The sequence below is a fragment of the Argentina silus genome (genome assembly GCF_951799395.1).
Source record: "Argentina silus genome assembly, chromosome: 12".
In the NCBI taxonomy this organism is placed as follows: Eukaryota; Metazoa; Chordata; class Actinopteri; order Argentiniformes; family Argentinidae; genus Argentina; species Argentina silus.
Window position 1 is genome coordinate 5,692,895 of NC_139666.1, and position 14,036 is coordinate 5,706,930.

The window sequence follows — 14,036 nt, forward strand, 5'->3', positions numbered from 1 at the left end:
ACAGTCAGGCAGAGAAGCAGGCCGGCCAGTTCCACAGCTGGTCTACGTCAGACTGTCTCCCTCTCCTAGCAGATGTGTGTCTCAATGCAGCGGACCGTCTGTCTGCCTTCCACCCCTCCCATGAGCCCCCAAACACTGCTATTGGTCAACATCCAAACAATCATATGATCGATTAACGTGGGTGACTATCAGCGATATTCTTTGTATGACTCGTCATAGAGAAACTGGGATATTTTAAGATGTATGATTATGGTGACACTTACATATGTTACAATGTCAACCCTTCTCTACAGGACACAAACACACACCACCCTAATGTTTGGATGGAACAGCTTTAGACAGGGTTGACAGTAACTTAGATAATGTTAACTTTTTAGGGGGGGGCCCCATTGATATTTAAATGACTAAGGGGGGGGTGGGGGCTGTAAAGGCGGTGCTTGGCTTGCCCAGATTTCTGCCTCCACCAACCTCCATTGCAACAGAGCTATCCTATCATACATTTGAGCTCATTAGCCAAACTTGAATTGGACGTCCACCATTAACATGAGTGATTGCTTGGTCTGTACAGCATATTCATTGGACTATGTTGGCGGGGCAAATATTTCCTCTGAAAACAGTGACCTTTGACGAGTTCTTTCAGAGGAGCCTTTTTTGTAAATGGTTCCAAACCCCCACTTGTCTCTCTCTGTGGAAAATACACACAAACACACACACACACACACACACACACAAACACACGCACACAGTGGGGAGCGCGGAGGAGCGATAAAGCACGAGACCCAGGCTGATTTACAAAACAACTGCCCTGCCAATGGCCTAGCCCAGATAACAGCTTCCCTGACTGGGGAAGGACAGCAGTCACTGTCTGGAGTCAAGTGAAGAAGAGAGATAGGCCTAGCACTTATGAAGCAACGTAGACCTATTAAGGACAAACTTTACACCACTTTGGGCTGAGAAATTCTTCTCCTCTTAGCTCGCCTCTGCTTACTTTTACCGAAACAACATTTTCTTGGTCCTTGGTCGTGTAGCACTGGCCACATCAACCCATGAAAGCAACTATTTCAGGCAGCAGAAGCTCATAACACAAGTGTTCTGAGTTTTGAATGCAACTCAATTCTGCATTTACTTAAGCGGGAGGGTAGAATCACTTGATTTTCTGTTGAGATCCCGGTGCACACAATAAAACACCTACAGAATGGCAGGGTTGAATTCCAGTGTCTCCACTTGGACAACCTTGAGGGGTGAGGGTGAAGATTAATGGTTTACACCTGGTTTCCCCCAGCAGCTCGGGATCTCATACCAGGGACCAACTCCCCCTGGTTCCCCCAGCCTAGTCCATCTGGCCGCTGGTGTGGAAAACGCTCTCTCTCTCTCTCTCTCTCTTTCTCTCTTTCCCCCTCTCCCCCCCCCCTTCTCTCTCTCTCTCTTCACACTTTCCACTCTCGCATTGGCTCCAGAGGGTGTGGTTTTTGCACCGAAAACATCTCCTCTCTCGACCGCTGAGCGCTTGGTGGTGCTCACGCCAATGTGGAGACTCAACCTGACATGCTGGAGATAACGCTAGACTGACTCTTCAGGATCAACTAGCTGCACGGCTAGGCTCATCTCTAATGAATTGTATTCTCACAATTAAACAGCTGCAGGAGGCGACTTATGATAATGCAAAATGCACAGAAATAAACAAACAAAAGATGTGACTTTAACATGAGCAATGAACGCTTTTGTTTTACTGTGGATGTTCAATAGGTGCCCGACTCAAATAAGGCCTTAATACACGGTTTAATCAACACTATATTAAGAACAGTGAAGGCTGGTGGAGGTAGAAATCGGAAGATGGGCTCATTTACAATTACAATTACAATGAGCCCGTCCTCCGATTTCTACCTCCACCAGCCTCCTCTCGTTAAGACCTCTCTGGCGCGCGACTCTTCTGTCTATGCAGCGCCTTATATGTTCACAACTCTGGTTCAGATAAACTATCTCCACTGTGATCTGACACTTTGATGCTGCATGGCATTTCAGGGAGTTTCCTCGGCGCTCAGAAGGTTATTCAATACATGCACTGAATGCAAGGTTGCAGAGACCATGCAATATGTTCATGTGAAATGGCTGCATTTCTCTCCTCTCCTCTCCTCTCCTCTCCTCTCCTCTCCTCTCCTCTCCTGCCCTCTTCTCTCCTCTCCTCTCCTCTCCTCTCCTCTCCTCTCCTCTCCTCTCCTCTCCTGCCCTTTCCTCTCCTCTCCTCTCCTGCCCTCTCCTCTCCTCTCCTCTCCTCTCCTGCCCTTTCCTCTCCTCTCCTCTCCTCTCCTCTCCTCTCCTCTCCTCTTCTCTCCTCTCCTACCCTCTCCTCTCCACTGCTCACCACATGTCTTGAGGCGTTGCATCTCTGCGCCCTGGCTGTGGCTCACCTCTAGCCCTTCCACTCCTCTCACCCTCTAAGTATAGGTATCACTCTCCAGTCACACACATGGCAGGCTGATATTTATGAGCCAAAAGTCAACATGTCAAAGAAAACCTATGATTATGGCACACAGTCATACACTCATATGTTCAAATGAGAGGTCCCATCTTACACATGACTTCACAGGGGGTCAAACTTAAGGACAAAACAAAAACTTGCAATGACATAAAAAATAAAAAATAAAACATTCAAGTTGTGTGTGTTCTAAAACTGTGGAAAAGCCATCCCCACCACTTTCTTTCTCTAACTTTCACTGCTTTGGAGAACTACTGCAACCGTTACAACATTCCAAGAGGCTTCACCACACTTACCCTGAGCTGAAATAGCTGTATTCCACAGTCTTTGGTTCAAGAAAAACAATCTGTAAAATGACAACTGGATCTGGGTTGGCCCTTAGGTCATTATCCTCCTGGTATTCCCCTCTGTACTGCTGCTGGCTGGTCCTGGCTGGTCCTGGTCCTCCCCAGGGAAGGTGGAGATGAAGCAGATAACAGCCTACTGACAGACTATCTGAGACAGATAGATACCCTCCTAGTCGCTCACCAGTGGAGCTGTGGCCTCGATGCAAGCCTGTGACGGGACAAAGTCCTCAGCTCCTGGAGCCCTGCCACCCCTCTCTTCCTCCTCCTCCCACTTTCTCCTAGGAGGGATTGAGGGAAGGAGGGAGGAGGGGAAAAAAAGAAAAAAGGAAAAAGAAAAGGAGTGTTAAACGAGAAACAGACGCACAGCCCTGTTTGGTCTGGATGGGAGCAACCGGGAGGATGATGTCACAAACCTGGAGCGGGATTCTCTTCTGCTCCCCCCCCTCTTCCATCCATCCATCCAGCCCTCCCTTCCTTTCTTGCTCCTTCTCTGCATCGCCCTTAGTGGATAACCTGGCAGTACCTGAGATCCGGATATATTTCAAACAGAAAAGAAAAAACAAGAACAGCATGATTGAGTTATCAGTCTTCCCGTCTTTGTTTTTGCCGGGGGAACTAGCCTCAGTCACAGCTGAGTAGAGTTTGGTTGAAGCTGATACACTGACATGTGATGGTGCTACGTAGGCCTAGCCCTGGCAGGCCCTGCTCTAATACTAGCCATGCTGACAGGCCTCCATGAAAGGGTGTTCGGGTTGGAGGGGAGGGGGGGGGGGGGGGGGGGGGTTGGAGGGGGTGGTGGAGGGGGTTACCTCTGGCTCTTGGTACTGCTTCTCTTATATCACTGGCTCTTCGGACTGGAGACCTAGTTCTCTTGTAACATGTGCGTCTGAATTAAATCACCATGGGAGCACACTAGAGTTGCGGACATTCCTTTTTTATTTTCTCTCTTTTCTCTCGCAACAAGCACATCCTGCCAACCTGGAACACAGAGAGAGAACACAGTGACCTCCAAAGGCCCACTCTCTCTTCCTGGTCCATGTTGGGAGGGTTCTGCATGCAGAGCACCAGGACCAGACTGGTACCAAGAGTCAGTAGTCATTCAATTGGCGGTCGAGTGTTGAGTGGTTTGTGTTATAAGGTTGTTCCACTGGTGTACAGCAGTAACACAAACATTTCAACTCCATCCCTGTGCAATTACAGAACAATTGTATACACGCTATTGTATATTGTGTAACACAATGTATACATAACAGAGTAACTGTGCAGCTATAGGAATATCTCATGGCTGTTGTCTGACTAGGCCTCCAACATTCCTGTTGATGCAGTTGATGCGTGTGTCGATGTGAGACCTTGGTTTAGAGCCTCTCCAGATGAAGTGAATTCACAGGCTGGCTGGTTTAGATGTCCTACTCAGGAATGTGCAAGCAGCTGTAGATGCAACGCTGCTGCTAGGGCTAGGCTAACAACAGTCTGCTAAAGTAACCATACACTTGGCTAGGCTAGGGCTAGGCTAACAATAGTCTTCTAAAGCAACCACACACTAGGCTAAGCTAGGGCTAGCTAGCAACAGTCACACACCAGGCTAGGGCTAGGCTAACGACAGTCTGCTACAGCAACCACACACTAGGCTAGGCTAGGACTAGGCTAACAACAGTCTTCTAAATCAACCACACACTAGGCTAAGCTAGGGCTAGGCTAACGACAGTCTGCTAAAGCAACCACACACTAGGCTAGGCTAGGGCTAGCTAGCAACAGTCACACACCAGGCTAGGGCTAGGCTAACGACAGTCTGCTACAGCAACCACACACTAGGCTAGGCTAGGGCTAGGCTAACGACAGTCTGCTACAGCAACGCCACACTGCTGTAAACCTCAGCCTGACATGGCCCCAGTATATCATGGCGCCCCTGATAAAGCCTGACAAGCGCCTGATAATAACACTGCTAACGACTACAGTATTGTTGCAGGCAACCCCTGGAAACCACACCCGCCTGTGCAGAACCTCCAGGGCCCTGTTTAGACAACAGACAACACGTCGCAATCCTCCCAGTAGTTGTAGAGGAATGCGTTTCTAAACCTCTATTTCCTGGACTGGACCTCCATCATTCTAGCTCAGGGGAGGCTGGTGTGTTTGATATCATTCCTCATTCCATTCCAATGAGCATGCATTACAATGAACCCGTCCTCCGATTTCTACCTCCACCAGCCTCCCCTGTTCTATCCGGTCTCTAAACTCCATGCCGTGCAAGTTCTTCTTTGTATACTCACTCGGACGTTCAGCTACGATCACTCGTGCATTGTTAGACTGGTGTACAAATCAAATGCACAATTTGCGGTAGTTGCTAAAAATTAGTTGCTCATGTTGCATTTCAAAATCACTCTGTAACTGTAAACATGTCAACCCATCTCTGGATTAACTGTAGGCCTAAGAAACGCAGAGTGCACTTTAGAAGATTTGTGAAAGTCAAGGCCTATGAGAGGGAGACACATTCCAGAGAACCGTGCATTTTAATGACAGTGAGCTAAACCAGACTGTCAGGTCACTGCACTGTTAAATTAACCTCCTCTTATATCTGTTCAGACACAGCTGATGGTTCAGACATGGCTGATAACTACCAGCTATCGCCTGTTATGTCACTGGAAACGTGTCCTGGAAACACTATAGTCTTGGGGGCTCTACTACTCTTAACTACCCCATAATGCCGCCAAATATCAAGCAACCACAAACCCTGTGGACTGCCCCAAACTACCCCAAAACAGTCCGAGTCCATGTTTGTCTGCAGCTTGTCTGTAGTTCTTGATTATCAGCCCTAATATTTCCTGGATTGCCTTGCTCTATTATGGCGGTGCTAGGCAATCGCTGCCTGGAAATGGTGTCATATCCCATCGAGTTACAAGCCGATTTATGTTCTGACACAACATGAATATCTTAGCTGTTCCCAAATGAGTGATCCGCTATAATGAGGTGAAGCACAGTGATGACATAGGCCTAGGCCTAGCTCTTGGACTGTGCAGATGACAAACTCACCGTGTTTGGAGAGCATATACTCATTCGATGAGTGTGACTATGAGTTCATAAAGTAGAAACAGAGCAGAGAGATCCCACTGTGGGGGCACCGCATCACGTCTCTCGGCATACAGGGCAGCAGGTCTAAGAGCAAAACCAAACACGGCTTCCATATTTCCCCTTGAGACCAAGGACTACCCCAACACAGGCCCTTCAATATCAAAACCCTTCTCAGTTCTGATGTGGCAAGCGCTATTGATTAGCCTATATTGTTGTATATACTATTAACATCTCACTCACGTCCTTTAACAATTGACCAATACATCAAGGAAGGCAGAGCTCAGCTGACATCTGGGGTAAGGATCTTTGGTGACCTCATCAGGGTGGATGAAAGCAGTCGGAGGGCCTCTCTGTGCTAGCCTGACCGTTATTACCTCCTAATGAGCACCAGATCTCAGAGATACGAGGCCAGGTATGTGACACAGGACAGATGGGACTGAGGGACTACAGTATGTACAAATAATTCACTCTTTAAGGACAGAATGGATGACAAATTTAAGAAGAATAGAGTCTTTATTGTTATGAACCAACGTGTTTTATTAGGATTCTGAAGGTACTGAAGAACTACAGTACAGACAGGACTGAAGGACTCAAGCCTTTTCCTCTGATGGAAACTCCATGTGTGTTTGATACCATTCCTCATTCCATTCCATGCATTACAATCCATCACCTCCGATTTCTACCTCCACCAGCCTCCACTGATCCAGATGATACGATGGGGTGTGGTTCAAAGAGTGTTCAGGGTCTGTGTGGAAATTATGAAAAGGAAGGGAAATGTTGTCCTGGTTCCCAGTCCAGCCGCGGCACAGAAACATGCTGGTCAGTGTGGTTGGAGTTTCTCAAGTGTTTATTTTATATTCATCCAACAGCATTACGAACGCCTGCGTCATAATCAAAGTATTAACGTTGGTGGTTCCTTCCCCTGCCTGCCTCCCGACATGAACACATTAGCAAGGGGAACAAACCCTTCAGTAGTCACTGGAGGGAAAATGTGTCAGGTCTACCAACCTGTTTATTGCCGTTGGAGGACGTACAAATAAAAGGGTGGGGATGGAGGTGTCTCACGCTCAGCTCATGTTAAAAATATAACTTGGCAGCAGGAGGTGAGAAGTTGACCGGTTACGATAGACAGAAGGAGCTGCAAATTGAGGGAGAATGGCAGGCACACACTTAGAGTGTCAAACTCAGTTCAGCTCCATTTCTTTAAGAGAAATGGCCTCATTAGGTCTATGTCATGCTGTGCTTGTCACAATGCTTCATAACTCGTGATGGTAGGTAACAAACGGATAAACCACATAATTAAGGGAATTACTGTTGAATAATTTGCAGTAATGATAATATTGTATATATCTTCGAACATTTTCCTTGTTCTCTTGATTGCCCAGAGAAACAAATACATCGTACTCCCCTATATTATCCAATACTCATCCAATCACACAATTATCACTGAAGATAAGGTGGGCCTAAATTTCAAACAGCTGTATGCAAACTGTAGTTTACTCATTCAACTGCCGTGCAAGTTCTTCACCTCAGATTTAATAGCTGCAGTTGTTAAACATGCATCTTCTCACATTGTGGTCCGGCAGAAACCACAGCCCTCCCCCAACTACATAGTACATATGTGAGAGAGGTAGAGTGCATTGTGGGTAATTCAGATACGGATGGGATTTTAATTGATTGATGTGTTTTGATTCTGTGCCTCCATGCTGACTCTCCCTAAGACGTTTTACTGTTAGTTAACAGTCCACTGGGTCAAACTGCAGCCTCTCATGAATCAAAGTGACCCTTAATGAGTTGTGACTGGTTTTGATCTCTGGCACATTTACGGCCCTACTAGATGGTCTTCCTGGTTCAGGCCCCACATGAAATGCCATCCAATCACAGTGAAGTATAAGTCAGTGTGTGCTGTGATAGGGGCCCCAGGCCTGCATGCCTCTCTTCAGCAGGGACGTATCAGTGCAGACAAGGAACAGAACAGGTCAGATGTCACATATTCAATTTTATCCAGAGCCAGGTTCAAAGAGCTGAACCCTGTATAACCTTTTAGGGGTCCCCAGGGACCAGAGGCCTAAACTGGAAGCCAGAGAGAGAGAGAGAGAGAGAGAGAGAGAGAGAGAGAGAGGAGGCCCAGAACCATGCCCTCTCCGCTCTGAGGGAGATCCCCCCTGAGACATATAAAGACAACTCTCACTCTGTGCGACTCTCGAAAACCCAAGCTCACTGTCAGTCAGAATCCCTGGCTATAACCAGCCTCATCCCCATCTAAACAACAAAAGACAGATGAACTCATAAAACAATCTTTTCCCACTCTTTTTCTTTGCACACTCACACTCACTCTTTCAGTCTTCCTGCAGAGTCGTTATGAGGAGAAAAAGATCAGCTCTCAAGAGACAGAGTCACAGAGGCATGTTTTGGATTAATGGAGTGAGGGAGAAAGAAAGGCAGAGGAAGGGTAGTTATGAGAGAGAGAGAGAAATATTGAGGGGGAGAGAGAGAGAAAGAGAGAGAGAGATAGAAACAGACAGAGGGGGGTGTCAGGGGCTCAATGGCAATAAGGCAGAGCAATGCACAGGGAGAGCTGGCCTGTACAGTGGGAAGACTGGCCATGTGGTAGGGACCAGGGTGGGTTTTTGTTCCACACACAGCAGTGCAATGGTCATTATCATATGTTTATTCCTGCGGTCTCTGAGTTCCAGTGTAGGTCTTTACAGTACATACAGTGTGACTGAAGCGGACATGTGCTGTTCTTTCCACAGGCAGCCATGATGAGGTATGAGTCAGAGGGGCCTGGAAGACCCACCCACGTCTCAATGAAAATATTAAACTACAAATATGAGGAGAGTATATATTTTTTCATGTTTTCAGAACATTGACATTTTGAAGTTGTTTTTTACACACACAGATACTAACTAAATCTACGATGTATTGTAAAACGAGTCTGTATAGTCAAACACATAAACTCAGTTGACCAATGATACAAAAAATTATAATCAACTAGGAAATGGGGATAATATGGTGAATAAGCACAATAGACCCCTTAGATTACAGTATGTCAAAAGGAATGAGCAGCAGTGACCCAATATGACCCAGCAGTGACCCAATATGTTGGGGTGAAGCAGAGGACAGGCTATTATGTATCCCATGTAGGCACAACATATCATAAAGTACAGAACATCGGTGCAGAAAAGCACATAACATCAACATTCATTTCCTCACATCCACCGAAGGCATATATCGGCTATACTCACATGGCCCTGCATCTGGACAGGCCTATGACATCTGGAGGCCCCGGCCGCAGCCTGAGTATAGACCTAGGGCTCTTCGCGGGAGGATTTAGCTGCCTTTGAGTCTTCTCCTCAATAAATCACCAGATTAGGGGTTTCATTTGTTGGGACTAGAAGTGTGCCAAAACAGTGCTTAGGAAGCTCACCTCTCATCTCTCGGGTTGGACAAGGACTGAAGGCCGACACAGAGATTGGAAAGAAAGAAGTCGAAGTGGAGAATATTTCAGCACTAGTTGTCACATTGATAGTCTTCTCTCTGGTCTTTCCACTGCCGCCAAATCCCCCCTGGACCTGGACCTGGGAAACATCCAACCCTATTTCATCATGCTGAGCTTCCATGCAATCACACAGACCAACAGGGATTATCTTAATAAATTATTGGACAGCTACCCAAAGCGTCCAGCAAAGGTCATTTAATGACCATTCATTATAGCCCCGTCTGTGAGCTTGTTTATATTTTAATGTATCTATATACAGTATTCCACCATATTGATAAACGTATTAACTTTAGTACTTTACTACCTTATCAGCACTTTACTGTGCCTTAATGCCTATTGTGTTTGTTATTATTCTCTTTTATTCCTACCTATCCTATTATTTACACTACGCTGTTGAGATGTTGCTCGTTTCCAGAATGCCATTGTAGACTACTGTTCACATCTGTATCCCGTGCATATAATAAATAAACTTTATATTTATTGATTTCCCACCGAAAAACACTTTCATCATACAGGTACTGACTCGAGACAGTGTAAAAGGTAGCTAGCTAGCCTTGATCTTGCAGACTATTGAGCTAACGGTTTTAACTTGCTTGCTTTGCTCTCCAGCTCGCCTGGCTAACACATCAGTAGATTTTGACATTACGTGACATTATAATTCGAACCATCTTCAAAGTCAATTTAATTGGGTGTCAGGTTGCACACGTCATTATGAATATCGCCAAACTTACCAGGAACAAATAATTTCTCCGTTTGTGGAGTTTGTAGCCCATAGTCAAGATGTGAAAATAACCGTTACTCTCGTGACAGTTCGACCTCTGGAATGTCGCTTGGGCGCACTCCGACTTTACCGCGTATGAATTGTCACTTGTTGCTCACGTACGTGTTCTTGTCAAATCAGCCAATATGCACACACACACACACGCGCACGCACACACACACACACACACACACACACACACACACACACACACACACACACACACACACACACACACACGTACCTGATTGATGAGGAACCTCGCTTGTGGATTGTCAAGCATTTAGGGTATGTCTCAGTTAGCCCCCGTTCATTTGCCATGATAGGGAGAAATAACAGCTCTGAGTCTCTGGTCAAAACAATGTGCGCTTGGCAGGCACACGCATCCAGAGGCGGAACTATTGATCTGAGACATAATTTAGATCTCTAAGCCTTTTGGAAGGAAACAATGAAGAAGATTGATTTAAGACAGCCACATTAATGCTGTAGCCCAAATAGTCACTAAGCATGATGAGAATGTGTTACAAGTGTCAACACTGCAGCCTAGGCCTAAAAAAATAGACTAGGCCATGAAGCAATTTATGATGAATAGAATCCTATTTAAATGTAAATACAAATCCCATTACATAATGCAGTTGCATAAATAATGTACAGTAAGTGATGCAATGTTACATGACTGTTGTAATAGGAAAAGCTGAGATCTCCCTAGTAACATCCTCCTCAACGAGAGCACTTCCTGACTGGGGAGTCTGCTATCTCCATTATACACTGTAAATGGTCCCCTCATCTGAGACAGGTTCCTCTGGAACAACATCTGGAATATGGCTGTGTGCATGTGTGTGTGTGTGTGTGTGTGTGTGTGTGTGTGTGTGTGTGTGTGTGTGTGTGTGTGTGTGTGTGTGTGTGTGTGTGTTTGCGCGTGTGTGTGTGTGTGTGTGTGTGTGTGTGTGTGTGTGTGTGCCTGCATATGCTTGTGTGTGTGTGTGTGTTTGTGTGTGTGTGTCTGTGTGTGTGTGTGTGTGTGTGTGTGTGTGTGTGTGTGTGTGTGTGTGTGTGTGTGTGTGTGTGTGTGCATGTGTGTTTGTCAACAGACAGTCCAGGGAGGGAGGGGGTCTTACAGGGCCAGAGAGTGCAGGGAAAAATAAACGACAACACAACTAAGTCAAGGGGGGACCCCCAAAGTGTGGAAATGGCCGACACAGCTGACATGTTTTACACTGTGTGCGTGTGTGTGTGTGGGTGTGTGTGTGTGTGCGTGTGCGTGTGCGTGTGTGTGTGTGCGTGTGCGTGTGCGTGTGTGTGTGTGTGTGTGTGTGTGTGTGTGTGTGTGTGTGTGTGTGTGTGTGTGTGTGTGTGTGTGAAGGGTTGCTAAGTGACAAACCACAGAGGAACCACAAAAGAAGCCAAAGCTATTTGCTCAGGTCATTTTCACACCACAGAGCCAAACCAAACCCAGAGACCTGAACCCATAACCTTGACATGCAATTGGTGGACCACAGAACTAATTTCTGATTCCTCTAGAGGCCGTCAATTAAATAAAGTTTATATCATCTCGTTGGAGATCAGAGGTAGTCTAGCAGTGGTGGGAAGCAAATTACCAGCCCGATGTTTCCACGTTGTCATCACAAGCCCAGGGAATCATCATCAGAGAAGTGTGTGTGTGTGTATAATTTGTTAAGTGAGAGGGGGTGAGAGGGAGGTAAGAGGGGAGGTGGGAGTGAGGTGAGGGTGGGGGTTACACAGACTTTCAATTAAAGGAGCAGTCTACTTCTTCTACTCAGTGGGAGGGACCAGCCTGTTCTTAATCTGTGATGTCCTCTTTAAGTTATGTTGTTTTGTTTGTGAATTAAACAAAGGCAACGGTGATGAGGAAAACATGTGCTTTCATGTTTGTAAATTGTCCTCGGTTTTGTAGAGAAAAACTTAAATGACAGACTGAATTCCAGAATAAATACGCTTCAATGTTCCATAATACATAACTGTTAATGATTTACAGACTAAATTTAGTTCAAAACTGTTTTGAATTCCAACTGTCATAAATTTGACAGTAGTAAAATCGAAGCTAGCCATCATGTGTGTTTGCCGTTGAATAATGATACTTCAATATCGGATAGATTGTAGTTAAGCCGCAAACCTTATCCTGGAGGACGAGGTAGGGAGGGAGGGAGGGAGGGAGAGATGGTGAATCCTCACAGCTGAGCTCAGCAGAGTAGGTAAAACTGACCAGTTTGCTATTTTCGATGGCATCCTCCCATCCCCAGCGCCCAGGAGAGAGGGGGAATATAAAAGACAAAGGCTAAATGGGAAGCAGACATCCCTAACCGTCATCCAAGAGAGAGAGGGGGAAGAGAGAGAGAGAGAGAGAGAGAAAAAGAGAAAGAAAAAAAAGAAAGAAATCCCGCTCTGGGCCTGAGAGGAGGAATCTGATGGAAATGTGTTGAACACATGGAGAGCACAGCTGCAAGCCATCTCTCACTGAGGCCATTTCCTTTCATTCCTCTTCATTCTTATAGGGATTAAACACTGATACTCTGGAGAGTCACACACACACACACACACACACACACACACACACACACACACACACACACACACTGATACTGGAGAGTCACTATAGCTTCCAGATGATGCAGCCTGCTGTTGGACAGTGGAGGGACGTGGTCGGCTGCTCGGCCACTCTGTCCATCTCTCTGGAGCCTGTATTGACAGAGGGTGGAATCCTCGAGACCCGCACACGTAACTCCAAAGTTTCCATAAATCTTGCATTTATGTCAATGGAATATTTAAGAGATTATTTGATTCGATTCAATTCCCAGAGTGTCTCAGAGAAGCAGGAGCTGATCTAGTCCCCACATGTCCAGATGATCTGATTGATTACGATCTAACAGGCAACACTGATCCTGGATCAGCAGTGCTACTCTGAGACGCTGTATGAACAAGGCCTTGGTCTGGACTCAGTCACCTCTACCCTAGTGTGTAGCAGGCTAGTGTGTAGAAGGCTAGTGTGTAGAAGGCTAGTGTACAGCAGGCTAGTGAGCAGCAGGCTAGTGTGTAGCAGGCTAGTGTACAGCAGGCTAGTGTGTAGAAGGCCAGTGAGTCGCAGACTAGTGTGTAGAAGGCTAGTGTGTAGAAGGCTAGTGTGTAGAAGGCTAGTGAGCAGCAGGCTAGTGTGTAGAAGGCTAGTGAGCAGCAGGCTAGTGTGTAGAAGGCTAGTGAGTAGCAGATGAGTATACAGCAGGCTAATGAGCAGCAGGCTAGTGAGCAGCAGGCTAGTGTACAGAAGGCCGGGCTGGCTGTGCGTCAGTACAGGAATCCTTACACTAATTGCAATAAGTCCCATCTCCATTCACACTACCATGAGGGGAAATACATCGTTATAAAACACTGAACATGATTCCTACAGGACATAAGCAATAGCCTACATAACATCTGATTGGGACACAATGATGCTGCAGAATTCATAACACTTGTATCCTTGAGGGCGTACTGTGATCGCCCTCCAACTCTCCTCAGGGTCATTGACATGTCTGATGTCTTCCAGAGTCTGGATCCAATGGTGCTGAAAGGTTGATAAATAAACCTTCCGTCTCTCTCTGTAATACAGATGTATAATTGTGATGATACCTCACCATAAGCTTGCTGTTGGCATCTGCACAATAATTATAGTAATAAATCAGGTAGCAAACTATACAAACTCTGGTCTTCCAGGGAGTGAAGGGGGTGGGGGCCAGGTGGGTGGGGGTAGGGGGGTGGAGGTTGGTGGGGTGGTAGCCCTCATATGGAAACATCAAAGCCTTGTTTCTAAAGTGACCCTCTCTTCAGTCTCTGTCACTGACACAGCGAACTCAAACAGCCTTATGTCACCCTAGCCCTGTGAAGCACTGG

General features: G+C 46.3%; 1 protein-coding gene across 1 annotated transcript in view; it reads right to left on the reverse strand.

The window, feature by feature from the left end:
* LOC310813378 (collagen alpha-3(VI) chain-like) overlaps nucleotides 1-2,893 on the reverse strand; it is a 92,367-nt gene extending 89,474 nt beyond the window's left edge. Inside the window, exon 1 of the mRNA XM_083682342.1 lies at nucleotides 2,773-2,893. The gene's annotated coding sequence lies outside the window, so the exon portion shown is untranslated. The remainder of the gene's footprint in view (nucleotides 1-2,772) is intronic.
* Between the last annotated feature and the right edge of the window lie 11,143 nt (nucleotides 2,894-14,036).